Source organism: Eumetopias jubatus, unplaced genomic scaffold (genome assembly GCF_037043125.1).
Source record: "Eumetopias jubatus isolate StellerSeaLion01/CBP00866 unplaced genomic scaffold, mEumJub1_p1.0 scaffold_14, whole genome shotgun sequence".
Classification (NCBI taxonomy): Eukaryota; Metazoa; Chordata; class Mammalia; order Carnivora; family Otariidae; genus Eumetopias; species Eumetopias jubatus.
In genome coordinates this window covers 82,785,372-82,799,674 of record NW_028274820.1, presented here as the reverse complement: position 1 = coordinate 82,799,674, position 14,303 = coordinate 82,785,372, and positions in this window count along the sequence as shown.

Sequence of the window (14,303 nt, the reverse complement as noted above, 5' to 3'; positions counted from 1 at the left end):
TCCATGCTCCAAATGTCGTTATGGGAAAGTAAATTTAGGGGAGGAAAAGAGAAATAATTTTTTTTAAGTTTTCTTTTTTTTTTAATTTTATATATTTATTTGACATAGAGAGAGAGCACAAGCAAGGTGAGTGTCAGGCAGAGGCAGAGGGAGAAGCAGACTCCCCGCTGAGCGGGGAGCCGGATGCGGGACTCGATCCCAGGACCCCGGGATCATGACTGGAGCCGAAGACAGTGCTTAACCGACTGAGCCACCCAGGCATCCTGGAAAAGAGAAATAATTTATCAGGGGTTAAAATGTATGGTAAAGGGGCGCCTGGGTGGCTCAGTCGTTAAGCGTCTGCCTTTGGCTCGGGTCATGATCCCAGGGTCCTGGGATCCAGCCCTGCATCGGGCTCCCTGCTCAGCGGGAAGCCTGCTTCTCCCTCTCCCACTCCCCCTGCTTGTGTTCCCTCTCTTGCTGTCTCTCTCTCTCTGTCAAATAAATAAAATCTTTTAAAAAAAATAAAATGTATAGTAAAAACAGCCATCTTTCTAATCGTAATCATTTAAAGATTTATTAGGCAAATCAAAACCATTTGTCAATGTTGTGCTCTTCTGGGTATTCTAGAAAGTCTGTGTAACATTTCTTAATTTTCAGCACAACTCATCTACCTCTTAGCTCACTTGTTTTACTACCCCCACTCCATACCTTGACTCCCCCTTCTGCAGCCACCCCAACTGCTTCCTCGTTGCTGTAATTCAGCAGTTACTCTCCAGACTCCGAGCCTTTGTACTGCTTTCCTCTCTGTCAGGAATATTCAAAACCCAGCCCCCCAAACCCAGATAGCCATTCACAGAGCTCACTCTTCTTCCATTATCTTTCCCGTCATATGTAATTTTATCAGTCAGGTTTTATCTGACTCCTCTATATAAACAGCCCCTTCTCCTTTACTGCTAGAACTTCTCCCATCTCATTTATTTGTATTTGCTAACACTCCATTTCCTCATATTTCCCCGACAGACAACATCTGATGTGTTTAAGGGCACAACTGTGAAATGCATACAGAGTTACCCCCTCTCTTATAACCTCTACTCAACCCTCTTCTACTCACTGGCATCACAAAATCATCTCAGCAAATTTGGACCTAAAGTCTTCTTCCCCTTCTTCTCACATTATTACATATTTTCATTTTCCTATGGTATTGTGTGTATAATTAACCCAAAGCATTTGCTACCTTCAATCTTTTACTATAGTGAGCTATGTGCACAAGTCTCAATTATAAGAATCAAAGGCCAATGAAGGCAAAGACTGTGTTCTGTCCCTCTTTAAACCCTAAGAGTTCGTTGCTAAAAAACTGCCTGGTACATAACCCGTACCAAATAATTAGTTGTTAAATATTAGTATTTGTCCACATAACATATATAAGTTTTCAAATCTGTAATTTCCTATGAAGTTGAAATATTTAAAACAAGGCAAATGTTTTAAAAAATATATTGGAAAGTGAATTAATTAACTTTCCCAGGAGACTACTGGAATTTGAATAGTGGAATTTATTGCCCTATCCCAAAGACGAATTAGGCTTGTAAAACTATTCTTTTTTTTTTTTTTAAGATTTTATTTATTTATTTGACACACAGAGAGAGATAGCGAGAGAGAGAGAGAGAGAGAGCACAAGCAGGGGGAGCGGCAGGCAGAGGGAGAAGCAGGCTTCCTGCATGAGCAGGGAGCCCGATGTGGGGCTCGATTCCAGGACCCTGGGATCATGACCTGAGCTGAAGGCAGTGGCTTAACCAACTGAGCCACCCAGGCGCCCCTGTAAAACTATTCTTAAAGTTATTTGAGAACATGGAGGTGTTCAGATTTTTCTTAGGTAACACTGTATAGACAGCCTGCTTCTCTGTTTTCTAATGAAAATGGATCTATTATGCTTCTAACTAAGGAGCCCTTTTGAAATAGAGCCAATTTTCTCTAGACTGTCCTTTCATGTCTGAGATTATTCTGTAAACCTGCAGGATTTGTTAGCAATGGCATGGTTTTCTTTCCTTTTCCTTTTTCTCTTTGGACATTGTCACAGTAACCTGGGCCAACACTTTTCACTCCATGGAAAGAAAGTGAGAGAGAAAAAGAGATTCAATATCTGAAGAGACAGTATCTTTCAATTCCAAGGCACTGCTGCAACATAGATAACAGTGATAAAATTGTTTTGGGGCAGAGCTTTTCTTCTTAATATCAAAGTCTTCTCTGGGAGAAAAGAAAGCTATCAATCTCTTGTTTACTACACAAAAATATAACCTAAAATAATTAAATAATAATATATTCCTTTTATCTCAAACTCCATATATGGTAACGCTGAAACAATTGAAAAAAATAATAAAAACACGAATCATTATTTTCAATCATTTGGTATTAAAAGAAAGACCAACCCCCATGGATCACTTTGTGTAAGAACTATATTATAAGAATATTTTAAAAACTTAAAACTTCTATATTATATAATATCTGGACTATGATTTTATATGGCAAGGTTGAGGAGTATTTTCTTTATGTCAACTGAAGAAGATAGATTATGGACTCTTTATTAAAATCATTCAAGTCTTTTTGGATTATTTTTTTCTAATCATATGTTGTTATGATAGTTATGTTAAAACCCCAAAAAATGGATGAAAGGATAGATACATGGAAATGGCAGGCGTGGTGTGTAAATTTATGTAAATTTAGTGATTTTAGATATTCAAATATTCTGAAAATGTATTGTGCACTGGAAACAGTTTTAAGTCTAGCAAAGAAAATCTGGTTATTACCTGATTATTAGAAATAGGTCGGGTTTCTTTCAGTAAAGTCTTATGGGATTATATCCACTCCTGTGTATAATAGAAAATAGGACAATGTAGCACAAGAGTCCCACTGTGGAAGTGCATAACTTTCCTCTAGTTATGGTCCTATCCAGTCTCTGAATGCACATTGTATGTTATGATTCTAGAATGTAATTGTATACCTACCATTTATTCTGTTACAATACAAAACCTTGTTTTTTACTCCAAATAATAAAATAATTTACCTGCTGATTCAAAAGTAATTCCTTCTCCATAAGACTAAGAGAGGTCTAGCAGAGAATCTGTTATACCGGCTTTTTAATAGAGATAGAATTAATGGAATTCAGTTTTATTAGATTTTGTTATACGGAATTCATTTTTTCTTAAGACATGAAATTTAGCATGTCCCAAGTGCCCTACCACATTCTAGTTGACACATCTCATGAATTTCATAGGATGTCAGATAAATTTTACTACCTGCATTTTCATAAATGGGTTGTCTTTATCCATTTGGGCTGCTCTAACTAAATACCATAGATTGGGTAGCTTATAAAGAACAGAAACGTATCATTCAGAGTTTTGAAGGATGGAAGTCTGATATCAGGGTGCCGGCATGGTTGTGTGAGGACTCTCCTCTGGGTCTTACAGACTTCTCATTGTACCTTCACATGGCACAAGGAACTACAGACCTCTCTAAAGCTTCTTTTATAAGGCACTAATGCTATTCGTGAGGTTCCACACTCATAACAGCACCTCCCCAAAGCCACACATCCTAATTTGATAACTTTTGAGGACTGGGATTTTCACATATAAATTTGGAAGAGACACATTCAGAACACAGCATGGGTATACAGCAAAACCAACAAAAATCATAAAGACATTAAATCAGATAGTGGCAAACGTGGGAAGAGTTCATACTCTAGTCTCTTACTTTATCACTTAAACTGCCAGTGAAATATATTCTGTCAGCAGCAGTTTTAGGAATCTATGTATAATTCTGCCACAGAGAAATCCAAATTCCTTTACTTCATTGTGAGAATAGAGAAACATAGCACACACACAAAGACTCACAATGTTATATGAAAAGTACTTTAAAAAAAAAAAAAGATTCATGCATTGTACTATACTATAAGGTAACATCTGTGGTACTGAAATTAGAATGAGATAATGAAATAACATGAACAGACTAATTTGAATTAAATTGGGGGGTGCAAGATGTGTGCAAGTCTCATACTGAGCATGGCCTGTCTTATTACCTTTCCCATAAAGCCTTCCTGAAGGATTCCTTTTAACTCATGGAAGTGAGATCAATCCCCAAATCATCCCTCTATCTATCTCACTAGAATCAAAATGCAGGCTATTTTTTTTCTTTGATTATGTACTCTAAATTGGACATATAAAATGATAATCTGGATGCTTTCTAAATGGGTGCTGATGTGTGAGTGCTAGGCTTACAGTTCAAAACATCAGGGTTGATAAAGTCAGAATGATTCATCTCTTAAAAAGCAATGTGCCCCATTGTTCAGCTGCAAGAAGTGGAGATTGGCGGTTTCATTACTTCCCTTAGAATTCTCTTCCTTTTAAAAACCAATTAATGTTTGTCATTGGTCTAAATCATACTTACTTTTTTCCTAAAGAAGGTAAGTAAGACCTCTTGTTGGTACATAATTACTACAGTACCTGGGCAAGGATTGATCTGCTTTTTTTGCTTTCTCTTGGAAGACACGATGTTTGTTTTATTTATTCTGGTCTCTGGTTTTAAGATCTATTAAAGCCACATTTACAAAGATTTATATGCACATGATACTCTTCTCCAAAACATCAGCAAATCTCTCTTAGTGAAGGTCATTTCCTGACCAAGAATTGGAGGATTTTATAAATATTCCAGAGACATAGGCCACAGGCAAGATACAAGGAAAAACAAAACAAAACAAAATAGGCTAACCTATCAAAGGTTTGGTATAGAAAATAAATCTGTGGCATATACTACTTCATGTTCAGCTAGAATGGTGCAGTTACTTACTGAATCAAAAACTGAATATACACATCCTTTACTTCAGCATGTCATCTACCTACTTCACTTTACCTAATTAATGAAAGGATTCTGTTCAGATATTTGTAATGCATGTGTAAACTGGAAGAATATGGTAGATTCAGGACCTCATAACTTCCCAGATAAATGGACAATTATTTTGCACCATAAATTCAAATACCCATCAACACAAAGTTTTCCTAAAATTAAGGCAACCATTAAGTAATCATAAAACAAGTAACAAAAAGTAACAAAAAGCAGTTGAGTAATATATGGTAATAACAGAATTTGTAAGAGAATGCATGATAAGTCTAAACTATTTTGCAAGCTATAGGTCACTGTAATCCAACTGTTCCTCAATAATAAGAAATAAAATTAAGAAAAGATTTCCATGATGTTCTAATTTTAGAGATCAGTAATGCTGTTTTGAAATCTTTTTATTTATTCATAACTGCCTCTAAGAACTGGGGTATATACACAATTTTAGGATAGTTTAAGTCACATTTTAAAAGTAATATTAAAACCCTTTCAACATTTTGAAAGATTTACATAGTTGTTTTTAATTAGTTGATTTTTTATGAGAATGTATATACGATATAAATGCATATACAGAAATATCTATATATAGCTACATAATTTTATCATATATTTAAAATATGCATAACTAGACTGACAGTTGTAATATATATATTGTTAAACTATTTGAGATCATTGCCTGTGGAATATATATTTTTTTTGAACTCCACTATGCCTAACACAAGCTAGGCATTAAGTGTTTGTTCAAAGAAAATTTATTATACTGAAATCAATTGAAACGTTGACTGCATACAATATATCTTTCAAAGAGTAATGCAAATAGATGTTTTTTTTGCAAATGGATATTTAAATACAATGTATATTTTAGTTTAATACTGAAGAATACAAATTACTAACCTTAAAATATCTGAAATACTTATGAATAGAAAATAACAGCACTTGGCTGACTCAGTGGGTTAAGCTTCTGCCTTCAGCTCAGATCATGATCTCAGCATCCTGGGATCAAGCCCCAAGTCCTTCTGGCTCCCTGCAAAGCGGGGAGTCTGCCTCTCCTTTATTCTCTGCCCCTCCCCCACGCATGTGCTTTCATTCTCTCAAATAAATAAAAATCTTAAAAAAAAAAGAATATAACACCACAGGCAATGTAATATAGAGTGACTTCACTGAAACTGTAACTTTAAGAGTTGTGTTTGCTCTCTAATAAGTATGTATGCAGTCAAAAAAAATGAATTGAAACTTTACTAAAAGAAACTCAGTACTGCATAAAGAAAAATCAGGCATCTAGATGGGTAAATATATTGCATGGGTTATATAAAATCTGCTAGAAGTCTTAGAAAACTCAAAGAGAGAAAGACTGAGTAAAATATAGTGGAAAAAAAACCTGATAGTATGGATTTTTCATGGAATATGTCAAACTGGAGAGTTTATGTGAAGCTACGTAGTTAATAATTAATCAGGTAAAGAATTAATACTTTAAATTTAAGAAATTTTAAAATTCTTTTAAAAAGCTGCAATAGTTTTTTTATATAAAAAACTTACAGAATTTAGTACATTTTGCAATTAAAATGATGAAATGATAATGAAAGCTGCCTAAGTTTGGTCTTAATCAATAATTTTTTTTTGATCACCTGATTCTTTTGGAGAGATGTTAAAAAAGTGAGACCCTCAATAACAAATAATCATACAGAATTCCATTTTACTCTTTTCTATCTACCACAGAAAGATATCATATACTGCTGACTAGTCCATTTTATAGATTCCTTATAAGATACTTTGTAATAGAGACATTATTTCCTTTGAATTAGATTCAAGTTAGATTCAATGTGTACAGAGATAAATTAAACATACATAAATTGAGTTGTAAGTAAATCACCAGACCAGCTGATTTTTTTCTTTGTCAAGATATGCAGTTATAACTGAATTTTTAGATTGATCAGTCGATCCAAAGTAAGGACAGCTGTAAAACAAGGGGTAAAGCATTAATGGGAATTGATAAAACTTGAGGACCAAACCAGGTTACTCAATCAACCAGTATATACAAAGCATTCAATAAATTATCTGGATTTTTATTTAATAAAAATGCACATGGAAAAGCTAGTTATAATGCAAACATAAAAGAGGTAAAATGAATACAAAAGAGAGATAATGGATCAGCTTGAATTAAGGTAATTTGCAGTAATGAAGCAAAAGAAACTAGATTTTCTAAAGGGAAGTGCCATGGGGCAAAAAATTTCCAATAATTGAAATGGGAAGATAGTACATTCAGTTTAATCAGTATTGAAAGTAAAGGCGGTTATGAATTGGGCTTTTAACTCACACAGAAAGTAATTTTAGTAGCTAAAGTATCTGGAAAGACAAAGGAAAATGATCTATGTGGAAGTCTGAGAACAAATATGAGAGTTATTTAAGTAGTGTCTAGTGAAAACATGGCAAACTGTGATATGGGAACCTGTAAACTAGATTTTGGTAATAGAGAAACTGCCATAACATTCATCATGGGACTTAGAATACAACCAAAAGGGAAACCCTTTGATTAAAGGTAGTTCTTTATCTTTCAGTCTCATCTAGTTTCCAACTGTTTGTAAATCTCATGTGAACACAAAACACTCTTCTCTTGTCTTTTCATTCTTCTTTGCTCTTGCTTTGCTTTTTAAAAATGTTTTAGCTCAGCTTCACAACAACAAAAAAAAAAATACTGAATTTGGGGATTTTTTTATATAAAAAATGCCATTAAAGTAAAAAACAGTAGGCTCTTACTGCAGACAACTCAAGCTCAATAAATATAAAGTAATCAAAAATAAAGAGAACAACTTTTGGATTCTGCCCAGGATGTAGAGAACTAGAAAAAAAATTCTTTCTCAACTTATAATAACACCAAAACTTGGACAAAATGCAAGTTTGTGACTCCTCTTGAACGCATCAGAGAGCTGAGGTCACAGGACAACCAACTACCTACAAATCTAATGAGACAGACTCTTGCAGGGAAAGATGGAAAGATGAACACAAGCACTTGCTAACCTACGACAAACCAAATTAGCTACAAAAGTTGATGAGTGAGTGTAAGCTGAGTGAGCACTGGCACCAGTGTGGAGCCCCTGGAGGTCACAGAAATAGGAAGACTTTACATCCTTTTGTACGCTCTTCTCCATTATCCAAACTATATAACCATAAAGAAAGAAGAAAATGAGGAAGGAGAAGGAAGGGGAGAGGGAAGGAGAAAGGGAGGGAAAGGGGGAAGAGGAAAAGAAGAAGACAAAGATGAAGACAAAGTGACTGGTGAGAGCCCTGAGAAAGTCTCTCTCATGATGCGTGACTGGGGGAAGAGAACCGTCTGTGTAGGAGGGACAGGGAACGCGACCTGAAACCTCCTTATCTCCAGGACGGAATTAAAGCCTTATTCTGTGAAAGGAAGCACAACAAACACTGCCACCCTTAGGACACTGGAGACAACCCACTGAAGATGGGGTAAGAGAAAAGAAAAATCCCTTCAGGAAAGGCAGGAGTATCTTCCGGACACAGAACCAGAGGTGAAAGGGTGCAGTGTGAGCAAGGTTACACCTCAGGGACACAGAGAGACAATGCCTATGGAAGACTGAGGTTTCACAGGCACAATGGAGAATGCTCCTCTGCTTGGCCACCACCAGGCTAGCAAGCATCTTGTGACAAGTTAACAGCAGAGAGATGTCGGGCGAGTTGCACGAGTGTAGAGACTGACCCTAACTGAGGCAAAGCATGAAGGGAAGGCCTACACTGACAGGAGAGCAGACAAGGATACAAACGTCCTATCAGACCACTCAGACCCCAGAAACAAAGTATTGTAAAGGAATTTGAAATCTGTGGTGCACTTAAGGCAACCACTACAACTATAAACCTAAGCTAACTTCTGATAACATGAATTTAAGCCCCACGCTAATGGCCTAGCAGAAGAAAAGATGGGCCCATTTCCAGGCATCAACTCTACTCTGTCCTCCATTGTTTTACATCCAGGTATGGCTTTCAACAAAAAAAAGTATGAGGTATCTGAGAAGCAAGAAAAAACAACATACTGCCAAGGAATAAAACATTAACAGCCAGAATGAGATATGAAATGAAGGCCAGATCTACCTCACAAGGGATTGGAAGAAACTATGATTAGTATGCAAAAGACTAATGGAAAAAAGGCTGAAGACATGCAACATCAAATGAGTAATTTTAGCAGAAATATAAAACTATCAAATACAATCAAATGCTAGAAATAAAAAGCAAAATAATAGATGAAGAATGCCTTTGAAAGGCTCACCAGCATGTTTAATACATCTGTGAGTACAATCAGCAAATTTCATATAAGTTAATAGAAATTTCATATACATTAATAGAAAACCCAGGGGCGCCTGGGTGGCTCAGTGGTTAAGCATCTGCCTTCAGCTCAGGTCATGATCCCAGAGTCCTGGGATCGAGCCCCACATCGGGCTTCCTGCTCTGTTCAGCGGGAAGCCTGCTTCTCCCTCTCTCACTCCCCCTGCTTGTGTTCCTGCTCTCGCTGTCTCTCTCTCTGTCAAATAAATAAATAAAATCTTAAAAAAAAAAAAAAAGTTAATAGAAAACCCAGACTGAAACACAAAGAGACATAAATGCTAGTAAGACAGAATAGAGTACTCAAGAGCTGTGGTACAATACCAGAGCCTCCTATATGTGTAATTGACATCTCAGAAGAAGAGTGAAAGAATGTGATGGAAAAAGTATTTTAAGAAACAGTGGCTTAGAATCTTTAAGAAAAATTTTAAAGATTTTATTTATTTATTTGAGAGAAAGAGAGAGCACGAGAGAGAGCATGAGCAGGGGGGTAGGGAGAAAAAGGATCCCCACTGAGCAGGGAGCCTGATGTGGGACTTGATCCCAGGACCCCCGGATCATGACCTGAGCCGAAGGCAGATGCTTAACCAACTGAGCCACCCAGGTGCCCCAAAATCTTTTAAATTAATAACAGACAGCAAACACATATCCAAAAAGCTCAGAAAACATAAAGAAGAATAAATACCAATAAAATAACATTTGGGACTTGCCATTTCAGCTCTGCTGTTTGGAGAGCTTAGAAGTTGTCATTCCCATTGTTAGAGCGAGAAAACGCTCAAAGAACTAAAAGTCAATAACTTTTCTTAGATACATCAGGGAACTAAGGTTGTGGGGTGAACTGGCACTCTGACATCTGGAAAGCGGCAGATCTAGAGAGTCACAGCTGAGATTTACTCAACCTGAAAAAGAAGCTACTGTAGCCACAAACTGGTAAAAATATTTCAAAGGTAATTCTGATACATTATGGGAGGCGGACTGTGCACAAGTGTGAGCATGCGAAATTTCTGGGGGCCAAGGTATTAGGGGTAAACTTGGGTAAAATTTTCATGAGTTTTACCTCCCGGGTTCCTGTTAAGTTCTGAAGGTGAGAATTCAAGAAAGATCTCCACGTGGCTCTGGCAGTGGGAAGAGGACAGGGATCACTGTGAAATACATCCCAAAACAAAGGCCTGCTCTCCAGGGAAAAAAGATTTGAGCAGAGCCTTATCCAACCAGGACATTTACCACACTCTAGCACCTTCTAGCATGCTTGTCTCAGATAAGCTGTGTGTAGAGAGGAAACTAAACCACTCGGAAATATTTGTGAAGGCCATGGCCCCAAGTCCTCTTCTCACTAAAAGACTGAAATTTAATCCTAAAATACTATAGAATGTTTCCCTTCCCCCCACCTACTTAGGAAGGCCCAAACTCAAGCGAGGAGACAAAAACAAAGACACTAGATGAATTTGTAGCCTCCGGTATCTTTACCCAGAGTAAACAGTAAACACAGAGCTTCTAGTCAGATTAACATTATCTAATACCACATATCTGGCTTTCAATTAAAAGTTACAAGGCATGCCAAAAGGCAAGTAAAAATACAGCCTAAAGATTCAATGCAAGCATTAAAATTAGACTCAGATATAACACAGATGTTGGGAATTTAAAGTAACTGTGGTTAATATGTTGTGGGCTACAATGGGAAAAGAATTAAACATCATATAAGAACAGATGTGTGATATAAGCAGAGAGATAGAAACTCTTAAGAGAGAATTAAAATGTTAAATATAACAAACCCTGTGACAAAAATGAAGAGAGGCTTGATGAGTTCATCAGCAGACTGGACATGGCTAAGTAAAAAGTCTATGAACTTGAAACTTCTCAAACTGAAATGAAAAAAAAAAAAAAATTAAACACCCCATCACACATGCGTACACCAGAACAGAACAGCCACAAAATATGGGACAAACAGGCCAAAGGTACCTAAAATTATGAGGAAAAAATACTTCTCTTTGGCCAAAGGAACTAGAAAATGGATATCCCTACAATCTAAAGTTTGTGTGGGGAATTCCTGTTACCTCTTTCTCTGTTTGGCCCCCAAAGCAGACCCATTTAAAGGAATGCATGACAACATGGGGAGGTGAAAACACCATACTTCTAGCCAGAGAACCATGAAAAGGGGTCCTAGGAACCATTAGGATTTGAGGAACCCTAAGTAGAGAAGGGAAATGGAAAAAGAGAGCTCTTAAATTTGTGTATGAAGTTTTGGGCTCGCCCCTGAGTGCACGGGTGTGGAACTGAGTTACTGTGTCACCCTAAACAGGCTGCCTGCCTGCTAATGGAGAGGAAAACAAAGAAACAAATCTCAAGCCTAGACCTGCTTGCTTGCTTGAAACAGGAGCCACTGGTGGTGGAGAGCTAGGCAACCTGAAGTCTGATCTACCTATCCCCCTGCTCCTTCCCCACCTGTGCCTGCTCTCTGCTTATGGGCATGAGCAGTGAAGGGATGTTTGCTCACTGACCGCTTGAGCTATAAGTGGTGTGCTTAAATTTCATTTTTGTTCTTCACTGTATATTTGCTGGTGTCCATAACTACTCTGGCTTCAAGTTTTAACAGTTAATTAGCAGCCAGCCTTCATGTGTGGCATATTAGGCAGGTTTCAATTTCAAATTCAAAGCGGATAACCATTATGTTAACCTTTCTGAAAGCAGAGGGGTCTCCATGTGCTCCAAATACTAATCTGTTACATTACCAGTGCAGCTATGATCTTCGCCAGATTCCTTGTCAAGCAAGGAAGGAAGAAAGGGAGGAAAGGGGAAGGAGAGAGGAGGCAGAAGGAAGGGAGGGAGAGAGAGAGAGAGGAAAGGAGGGAGAGAGTTAAGAGGAAGGAAATGCCAGCCCATCTTCCTTCCTTCCTTTCTCATTCCTTTCTTCCTTCCTTCCTGCTCCTCCGCCTACCTATCTGCTGCCTGCCTCCCTCCTAGAAGTATTTAGTAGGCACACACAACGCAAATCATTTCAAATAATCTTTTAATAATAATAGTTGAATAATGTTGTTAATGGTATGTCTCTAAAGTATCACTCTTACTGAAACGTGCATCAATAATACTCAATATTTGAATTCTATTATTACAATAATCGTCATTATGTCCAGAAATGTGTACGAAATGTGTGCCTATGATGCCAGCTGAGTATTCCAAAATGTAGTCAGGCCCATAACAAAATATCTTCCATATATTTCTCTGCAGTGCTAATAAACTTGTTGCTCCAGAAGATCAAATTTCACAAAACCCTCCAAACTCAACCATGAAATCCAGTATCCATGAGAAGATGTAGCTGCATATAATTGTGATTTCATAAAGGTCTTACTAGACCTGAGAAAGGTCCCTGGGTTTCAGCAGTAGAAAGATTACTGGGATTCCACAGTGAATAACAAAAGTTTGATAACTATTCACTATCGCTGATACATGTATAATTTCAGAAGTGTTGGAAGAACTAGAAAACTGTCCACAAAACAGACCAAAGTCCTCAAATCTGGTATTGCCTCAATCTGTAGTTAAGAAACCAACAATGCATTCTACTGAACCACAGAAACCCCTCCCCATGTTCCAGAATCAGGTTGCTAGCACAGTGCACCTCTATAAATTGGGCATCTATGGATAAAATCCTTCATTATCTACACTTCCATCAAAACACCAACAAAACTATTTGGCAATGTATCACTTATGAGAAATATTATAAGGAGGTTTAAAAATTGTTTGGGAGCTTGGATTTACAGTTCACATATCAATTGTGAAAAATATGTACATATAGATATATTAGATAATGTTGATCCACAGAATTCAATAAGTGGTGTTATTTGCTGTATTGGGTAGAGGGCATTAAGGAACATAGAATGTTTGGGAAATAGTAAGAAGACTACTGAACAGTTATTGTAGGTATCTGGACTTCCCAGTTTAATATCTCACAGGTACTTCACATTTAATATATAACAAAATTGAATTCAGTATCTTTAACATCTGACTTTCCTTTCAAAACACACACACACACGGAAAATATATTGCTTTTTTTGTTCTCTTACTGTTTTTTAATCATAAAACAAATACCATTATCTCTTTGCCCTAGTCAGAAGCCTGGAGATTTTCTTAAAGTCTTCTTGTCCCTCTGTCAATGTCCAATCTTCATCAAGATCCAATCTTCATCAAGATACATTAGCTTTTCCTTCTCTATAAACATCTCTCTCCATTTGCACTGACTCTACTTCATTTCAGATTCTCATTATGTCTTGCTCTAGTTACTATTACAATATTGCAACTGTTCCCCCTCTCTTGCCCTTTACTTCTCTCTCTCTCTCTCTCTCTCTCTCTGTCTCCATTGTAGTCCCATCAATAAATATATTACACTTCTGCCAGAATAATCCTTTTAAAAAAATCAAATGGATGATTTCATTCCCTTTTGAATAATTCTTTACTGTCCTTAGGATAAAATTCAAACTCCTTATCATGGCATTCAAAACCCACTCAAAATGTGCCCTTTCTTTCAGCATCAAATGTGCCTCATGTTTCAGACATGCTAAATTTATTAAAGTTCCCTGAATTCATCATACTCTTGAACATCTCTGTGACTTTCCTCTACCTGGAATCATCTTATTCCCTTTTCACCTGATTGGCTTCCTGAATAGAAGGAAAAAAGATGTTCCATGATATCATCTCTTGTGGAATAAATATTCCTGTAGCATCTTGTAAAAATTTTTTAATCAAACTTGTTATAAATGTCTTTCCAATTCCCAATGCCCCTACTACATACAGAATAAAAAGACTAGTAAGATACAATTCCTAATTTCAAGGACCTTGTATTCATTTGAGGAAAACATTAAGATGTCTGAACAAATACTGTATATATAAGGATACATAGTACATTTTATTGCTAGTGCTTTTTGTACCAATTTTTATAAAACCTAACTTCTAAATCTCTTAAAAGCAACCTTTCTCTCAACATGTCTATGTCAATATCCTCTCAAGTTACCACCAAAACTTAATCTCCTATCCCTCTAATGTGTTATCAACACTGCTGGCAGACTGATGTTTCTAAAATATAGATTGGGCTCTATAACCTCCCAGCTTAAAAGCTT